The sequence below is a fragment of the Crassostrea angulata genome, chromosome 10, assembly GCF_025612915.1.
Source record: "Crassostrea angulata isolate pt1a10 chromosome 10, ASM2561291v2, whole genome shotgun sequence".
In the NCBI taxonomy this organism is placed as follows: domain Eukaryota; kingdom Metazoa; phylum Mollusca; class Bivalvia; order Ostreida; family Ostreidae; genus Magallana; species Magallana angulata.
In genome coordinates this window covers 47,846,468-47,854,684 of record NC_069120.1, presented here as the reverse complement: position 1 = coordinate 47,854,684, position 8,217 = coordinate 47,846,468, and positions in this window count along the sequence as shown.

The following is an 8,217-nucleotide window of genomic DNA, read 5'->3' as shown; positions in this document are numbered from 1 at the left end:
GGCGAATACAATTGGATAACTGCTAACAAAAGGGGGATAACTACTCAAAAATAAAGGAATCAAATACTTTTCAGGGAAGTAACTCCTCTCAGACCACAAATGTTCCTGATTATTTATTAGATTTGTATTACATGGCAGTTCAAGAGATGACTTCAGATGAGAGCCAGAAAATTTCAGATCTTCTTTGAAGGTACCAAACAACATTTTCAAAGAATGATGCAGATCTAGGGTTGACAACTTTAGTACAGCACGAGATAGACACAGGTGATTCAAGACCCATCAAACAGCCTCCAAGGCGTGTCCCACTGGCTCTGCTGATGAGGAACGCAAAGTCGTTCAACAGATGGAGACACAGGTAATAGTTAGGAAATCAAGTTCCCCATGGGCAAGTCCTATAGTTCTAGTTAAGAAAAACATGGTAAAACTCGTTGTTGTATCGATTACAGGCGCTTGAATATTGTCACAAGACAGGATGCTTTTCCTCTCCCTAGAGTACAGGACTGTTTAGACACTGTCCGTGGATCTATTTATTTTTCAACTTTTGATTTAACTTCAGGTTACCACCAGATCCCTGTAAAGGAAGAAGATATTCCCAAGACAGCTTTCATTACAAAATATGGACTGTATGAATTTACTACCATGCCCATGGGTCTCAGTACAGCATGCGCTACATTTCAGAGACTCATGGAGCTAATTCTACAAGGCCTAAATTGGCAGACTCGTATCATTTATCTTGATGACATCGTAGTATTTGGTTCTTCCTTTCAGGAACACCTGCAAAGAGTTGAAGAGGTTTTACACAGAATACATGATTCTGGAATGAAGTTAAAACCAGAGAAGTGTAATCTATTTCAGAAAAAAGTAACTTTTTTAGGTCATGTCGTCTCTTCTGAAGGAATTCTTCCAAATCCAGACAATATTACAAAGATTTTACAGTGGCCTCGCCCAACCACAGTTACAGAAGTTAGACAACTCCTCGGGATGGGTAGTTATTATAGGAAGTTCATAAAGAATTTTGCAAAGTTAGTTAGGCCTTTAGTAGATCTAACTAAAAAGGGGAGATAATTTGTTTGGTCTGATGAATGTGAAAGGGTATTTACAAAGTTAAAGGAATGTTTTTCTAGCCCTGACATATTAGCTTATCCTTTGGATGAAGGTGACTACATTTTAGATACAGATGCGAGTGATATGGCTATCGGAGGTGTCCTGTCACAAATACAAAATGGCACTGAAAAAATTATCGCATATGGGAGTAGAGCATTAAACAAGTCAGAAAAGAATTATTGTATTACGGACAAAGAGTTACTTGCTCTACGTTACTTTGTAGAGTATTTTAGACAATATTTACTTGGACGTAGATTAACAGTGCGAACTGACCATCAAGCACTTGTTTGGTTATTCAAATTAAAAGAGTCAAAAGGGTGCATTGCTCGCTGGTTAGAAATTCTCTCTTACTTTAATTTTTCAGTGGAATATCGCCCAGGTCACAAGCATGGGAATGCGGATTCTATGAGCAGATGTGAAAACCCTGCGGATTGTACTTGTCCTGAAACAGACAACTCCGAGTATTTGAAATGCGGACCCTGCAATAAATGTCAAAAAAGGTCTTTTGAAATGTGTAGCTCTTTCTTGCAGAAATCCAGTAGAGAACAAGATCCCCATCTCTGTACCCCCAGTAATAATTTAGAGACATGCAATTTTGAATCTCAACAACAAAGGCAACAAACAAGAGTTGTAAATACTAGACAACAAACATGTACAGAAAAGGGAGGTTATTCTATGTTTTTGATAAAGCATAGTAGGAGTCAAATACAGAAAGAGCAACTCAACGACCCAGAGATAGGTCTCGTATATGACTGGGTGAAGAACCAGACAAGGCCTGATAAGTCAGAAATTGTAATGCAATCACCAGCTGTCAGATACTACTGGCATATTTTTGATACCTTAAAATTACGAGATGGTTTATTGGTCAAGAATTTTCATAAGAAGGACAATTCTGGTTCTTACTTACAATTAGTTACTCCCAAGATATTGAGAAAAGAGGTAATAAACCTGTCTCATGACAATCTTTTAAGCGGTCACCTTGGTAGAAAGAAAACAAAGGAAAAGGTTGTTAAAAATTTCTTTTGTTTTGAATTAAGGGAGGACATTAGTGCCTATGTATCAGGTTGTAAAATTTGTGAAAGAAACAGAAGACCCTATCGTGCTGCTAGGGCAAAGATGGGAAACATGACTGTAGGGTCAGTTTTAGAAAGACTCTCTACTGACATCCTTGGGCCTTTGTCGGAAACACCAAGAGGAAACAAATATATTCTCACAGCTACTGATCACTTTACCAACTGGGTTGAAATATATCCTATTTCAAATTTGACCGCTGCAACTACAGCAAGAGTTCTTTTAAACGGAATTATTGGTCATTTTGGTTGTCCTCTAACTATTTTGTCTAATCAAGGTCGTAATTATGAAAGTCAAATTTTTCAGGAGTTGTGTAAATTACTAGAAATTAAAAAGACAAGGACGACATCAAGGCATCCTCAGTGTAATGGAAAGACTGGCCGATTTAATAGGACTCTTATTAAAATGATCAAAAGTTATATTAAAGATGACAAAACAGAATGGGACCTTTACCTAGGTTGTTTAGGAGCAGCATACAGATCTAGTGTGCACGAGTCTACTGGTCTAACGCCTAATCTCCTTATGCTGGGGAGAGAGGTTCGGGTTCCTTCAGAAATAATATTTGGATCCATAACTTGGAATAGTGATCAAACAGTTACAGAATATGGAACATATGTGGAAAATCTCAGAGACAAGCTGCAAGCATCTCACTGTATAGCACGGAAAAATTTACAGAGTTCTCATCGGAGACAGCGAGACTTCTACAATTTAAAGACTTCAATATATCAGTACAAAGAGGGCGATAAAGTTTGGTTTCTAAATGAGGGCCACAAAGATGGGAAATTGGGAAAGTTGTACTGGGGTCCATGTACCATTGTACAAAAATTGTCAGATGTTACCTTCAAAATACAGAAATCAGCGAATGGCACCTATAAAGTTGTGCACCATGATAAATTGAAGCCTTATTAAACAAATTATTTCTGTTGTCGTACTTCACGTCATTCTGTTTTTTTCCGGATTAACATATTTGTTTATGATATCCTTCATATTCCTTTTAGAAAATGACTGAAGCAGAGGTCCAAGCTTTAAAGAGGGGGGAGCCTACCAGTGCCTCGACTGCGAGGAACCAATGATGAAATATATTGGAGAGCGACGGCAAGTCATTGCTCATCTTTATAGGTACCACGTTCCCTTGGACCAAGTACCATATTATTGTTCTTTATGCCACTTTCTGACTGCAGAGAAGGATAAGCTGACATCACATGTGAAGGGATACACAAACCATGTGGAGGCGGCAAAGACCCTAGAGAAGAGTGGAGTGCCCCTTGAAAATTTTTTGAGGGCTAACTCAAACCCAGTCCATCTAACTGAGGGGGTCCACTTCATTCGCCTCAGCAGGGAGGAGTCCAGACAACACTGGTTGAAGGGTACTGCAAGCCGTCTGGCTCGACTGGAGCAAGGCCCCTTCTGTCTCCAGACCCAACCCCAAAGATAGCCGCACCAGCACCAGCCCCTGCAGCGGAGTTACCAGAAGCCGCTTTGGCTCCCAAGAGCTTCACTTTTGGCGATCTGCTTGATGAAGACTTCAGTTTTCTCGACCCTTATCTTGAGGGTGATGCTGGGACCTCCGTCTCAAGTGTGGTGGAGCCACAGGCTCCTCAGGTGGACCAACTGAAAGACCAGCAAGTTGAAATAGAGAGGACGGTAACATCTAGAACGGAGAGAGCAATACCAGAAGTGGAAAAGGAATTAGAGAGCGAAGTAACCCAAAGAGCACCGACTAAGAAGGTTCAGTCAGCAAAAAGGAAGAGGAGAGAAAGTAGCGATAGCGAGGACAGTAACACCAGTAGCAGCAGCGATGAGGAGAGCAGTAGCGAAAGTGAAGGCGAGAGAGGACAAGAGGTCAGACAGGAAGAAAGCAGAGACGAAATTTTAACTGAACTAAGGAGGACGAGCCAGCATCTCGCCAAGATCTGTACATGCCTGCAAGAGATAAGTTCTAACATACAAGGCCAAGGTGCGACACTAGCAAAGATGAGGAATTCAGAAAGAGACAGAGGAGAGAAGGGGACGATTACGCAAGAGGATACCATCAGTGGCAGCCGAGAAGAAGCCCAAGAAAGAATAAGTGGTTTAGTTGGAGAAGATAGACAGAGACCTTTAGTATGCAAGAGTGCTTTTATTACTATAGTGTATATAGACAGGGAATTGCATTGTCAGTTGTTGTCGTGTTATATATTATATGTATTTATTGTTGATATTTAAATCAGGGTTGTTATTGTTAATAATTATTATTTAAACTGCTGTAGGTATTCATGGGGACATGACATAAGGGGGGAGTAATGTAATATTTCCTTTTTTGTTATCCTCTTTTGAAATGATCCCCTTATTACGAGAGTTTTAAATACATAGTCTATATCTTATCTATGTGTCGTAACTTAATAATGCTTTTAAAGCATCATTGAATTATCCATAATTTTAAATATGTTCTAGGTACCGTGTATTTCCTTTTTGTACATGTAACTGAAACACGTGTTGTGAACTTGTACAGTTTTTACTTTTCCATACGAACGTACATGTGAACTATTTGATTGTTTACTAAAGAGTTACGATATTTAATCTATATTGTAATATTATTGCGGTACATACTTGTTATGGCATATTTCGCCCGTTATAAAATGCATTTTCTTGTTTCTTAATCGTCATCCCGGCCTGTCTTCTTCTTTCTGTCTACATTTTTGTTTATGAATATGGAATTGTGGGATACGTCCCTTTACTTCCGGGTTGTTTTTTTCTTGATCCGCCGTTGAGATATATACGCCCGCCTATATTTTACCGGCAGTGGAAATGGCTAATTATAAGGTAATTAATTAATTGATTATTATTTTGTGAATGAAAGTTATGTTATTTTATGATGAAATATTTATTATAAAGTTAATTATTTTATTGGAACTATTTTCCGTATACTTTTTCCCAATTTTTCCGTAATACTCCGTAAGGGTCTATACAATTTTGTATGAGATTTCTTACGGGTGTATATAAGAGGCGATTTTTCCGTAAATCGCCAGTCTGATCTTTTTCATTTTCGGGTTAACGTCTCTTTTGGCTTATTCTTAAATTTTGGTAAATATTTATTTTTGCTATAAAGGATAATTAATTGAGCCTACGTAATTTTATTAATTGGATGAATTTTAATTAGTGAAATTGTAATTTTTAACACTTTGGAAACTTTATTTAGGATCACATATTCTGATTATATCAGGATTCGATCTTAAACTCATTATTTTAAATTTCATTTATCTCTGTTTCACTACATAACCACATATTTTGATTATTTTGAGATCTGGTTATTTATAATTAAGGGGTCACATTTAGATCAAGTTATTTAAGGGTGGTTAAAAGGCCTGGATTTATTTTGTTACCCTAGTGTTGTTCATTTTGATTTGCTATGCAGACTCAATAAATTTATGAAACTTAAATTCTGTGTTTTGTTCGTCAATTGCTGAAATTGATGTCCGAATGAGATAGTCATTGATTGCTATCTCGCTACATTTCATTTGATATCAAGAAAAAGGGACTGGTTCTTAAAATTAGGGGACCAAAGGGCTCTAAAGTCTTTCATCTGTAGCCCTTTACTGAGGGATATTTTGTGAACAGTTATAGAAGCAAATATGTTTATTATACAGTTATGTATCCAAGCAATGTATTACGGAGGGCTCTCTCCCGTATAGGACTAATACTGGGCCAATCGTGAGCTTATTCTCTTATTGTTGGACCCAGCCTCATGAAACCTCCAACAAGCCAACACGCGTTTTAGATTTAGACTTTTATATAGACTTTACATGAAATATACTTTTACGTGAGTTTGGTATGTATCAGCACCGAAGGTCTGATTCCAACTGACTATATTATCAAAACCGAATAACATATAATGAGCAATGGAATAAAACAATGAAGGATTAACATAATAAGTACAGATGTAAGTAAATCAATTATCATACAGCTATTGAGTAACTCTGGACATTTTAGCAGCATGTACATAAAAGGATTAATAAGATGAAAGAAGCTTAAGTGTCAATAAACATACACAGAAGTCAGTTAAAAGATTAGCTGTCCATTACTGATTGTGCCTCAGGTGGGATTAATGCTGCGCGGAATTTATAACGTTTATAAAACAGTTGTCGAAATAGATTTAAAGTTTTTGTAGCAATTAACACAAAGTCAGAAAAAGTTAATTTACACAATAATTAAATATAGTCCGAAAGATTGAATTTCACACCGTGACAAATGTAATGATTTTTTCATGTGTTACGTAATTAGGGGTTTTTAAGGGCCAAAACTCCAGAATTTTGATCACATATATCTCAGAAAGGAAAATATTTTGAAATGCAGTATAGAAGAAAAGATGATCAGAATGATGTATTAAATCATATGCAATTTTCAAAGTTTCGTTAAACGGCCCCTATAAGGAGTTAAGGGATCGGCCCCTAAAATGTTCTTTTCCATATATCTCAAGAACGGTGACGAATTTCTAAACACTGGTTGAACAAAATGTGTTGAGATTTAAATGACCTGTTATTTGATACATTTGTATCAAGAAAAAGGGGCTGGCCCCAAAAATTAGGGGACCAAAGGGCTCTAAAGTCTTTTATCTGTAGCCCTTTATTGAGGGATATTTTGTGAATGGTTATAGAAGCAAATATGTTAATCTTACAGTTCTGTATCCAAGCAATGTAATGATTTTATCATGTGTTACATAATTAAGGGTATTTAGGGGCCAAAATTATATTATTTTGATCACCAATATCTCAGAAAGGAGAAATATTTTGAAATGCAGTAAAGAAGAAAAGATACTCAGAATGATGTACTAAATAATATGCAATTTTCAAAATTTCGTTAAACGGCCCCTATAAGGAGTTAAGGGATCAGCCCCGTAAACGTTCTTTCCCATATATCTCAAGAACGGTAACGAATTTCTAAACAGTTGTTGAACAAAATGTGTTGAGATTTAAATGACCTTTTATTTGATATAAAAAAAGGGGCTGGCCCCTAAAATTGGGGAACGAAAGGGCTCTAAAAATTTTCATCTGTAGCTCTTTACTGAGGGAAATTTAATTAAAGGCTATAGAAGTAAATATGTTTATCTTACAGTTCTGTATCCAAGTAATGTAATGATTTAGTCATTTGTTATGGAATAAGGATTTTTTAGGGGTCAAGAGTCCATAAACTTTGACCATCAATATCTCAGAAAGGAGAAATATTTTGAAATGCAGTGTAGAAGAAAAGATGCTCAAAATGATGTACTTTACAAAATGCAGCCTTCAAAATTTGGTTCAGCGCAAATAGCAAATTCAAGATCGAGCATATATCTCAAATTCTAAAATCAGACGGAAGACCTCCTCGTTGCTCGCAACGAGATCGTGTCTAGTTATGTTTTTATTATTTACAATGCTTTAGAAATGCACTTCTAATGATCAAATAAAATTTGAGAGTCATTCGTAGAGTTATAAGCAAGATACGGGGCTCGCAATTCTCTGTCATGTAAACAAGGCTCGTGCCCTGTTTTTTTTTTTACATAGGTTCAATAAACCAGTAAAAAACCTTTTTCCAGGTTATTGGTCTATCTTTTTATCTATTTTAAGCATAGATAAGCATTTCCTTACGTTTAACACATCCGTTCTAGGTTTAAAACTGAAATTGTTACTTCAACATTCAAAATGTAAACAAACGCTTTGTTTACATAGCGACGAATTTCAAGCTCTGTAATTTGCATATAACTCAACAAATAACACTCAAATTTTGGTTGCCTATTAAAAATGCCTTACTGAAACATTGTAAAAATTAAAACCGGAAAAATAATTTTTGACCAAAATCGTGACCATGCCCCTTTAACGCGACATAGCGTTGTTAGACAGAGCTTTTTTTTCTCAACTCTTTGTTGGGTTTTTGCATTGTTCCTATCCGACCCAAATAAGTACGCATGTAGATAAATAGACATCACATTTTGAAAAAATTAAAGACGAAAATAACGGATATGACTCGTAATACCTATCGATTGGAGTTTATTTAGTGTCCCTTATAGTAGAATAGCTTCTGAATTTA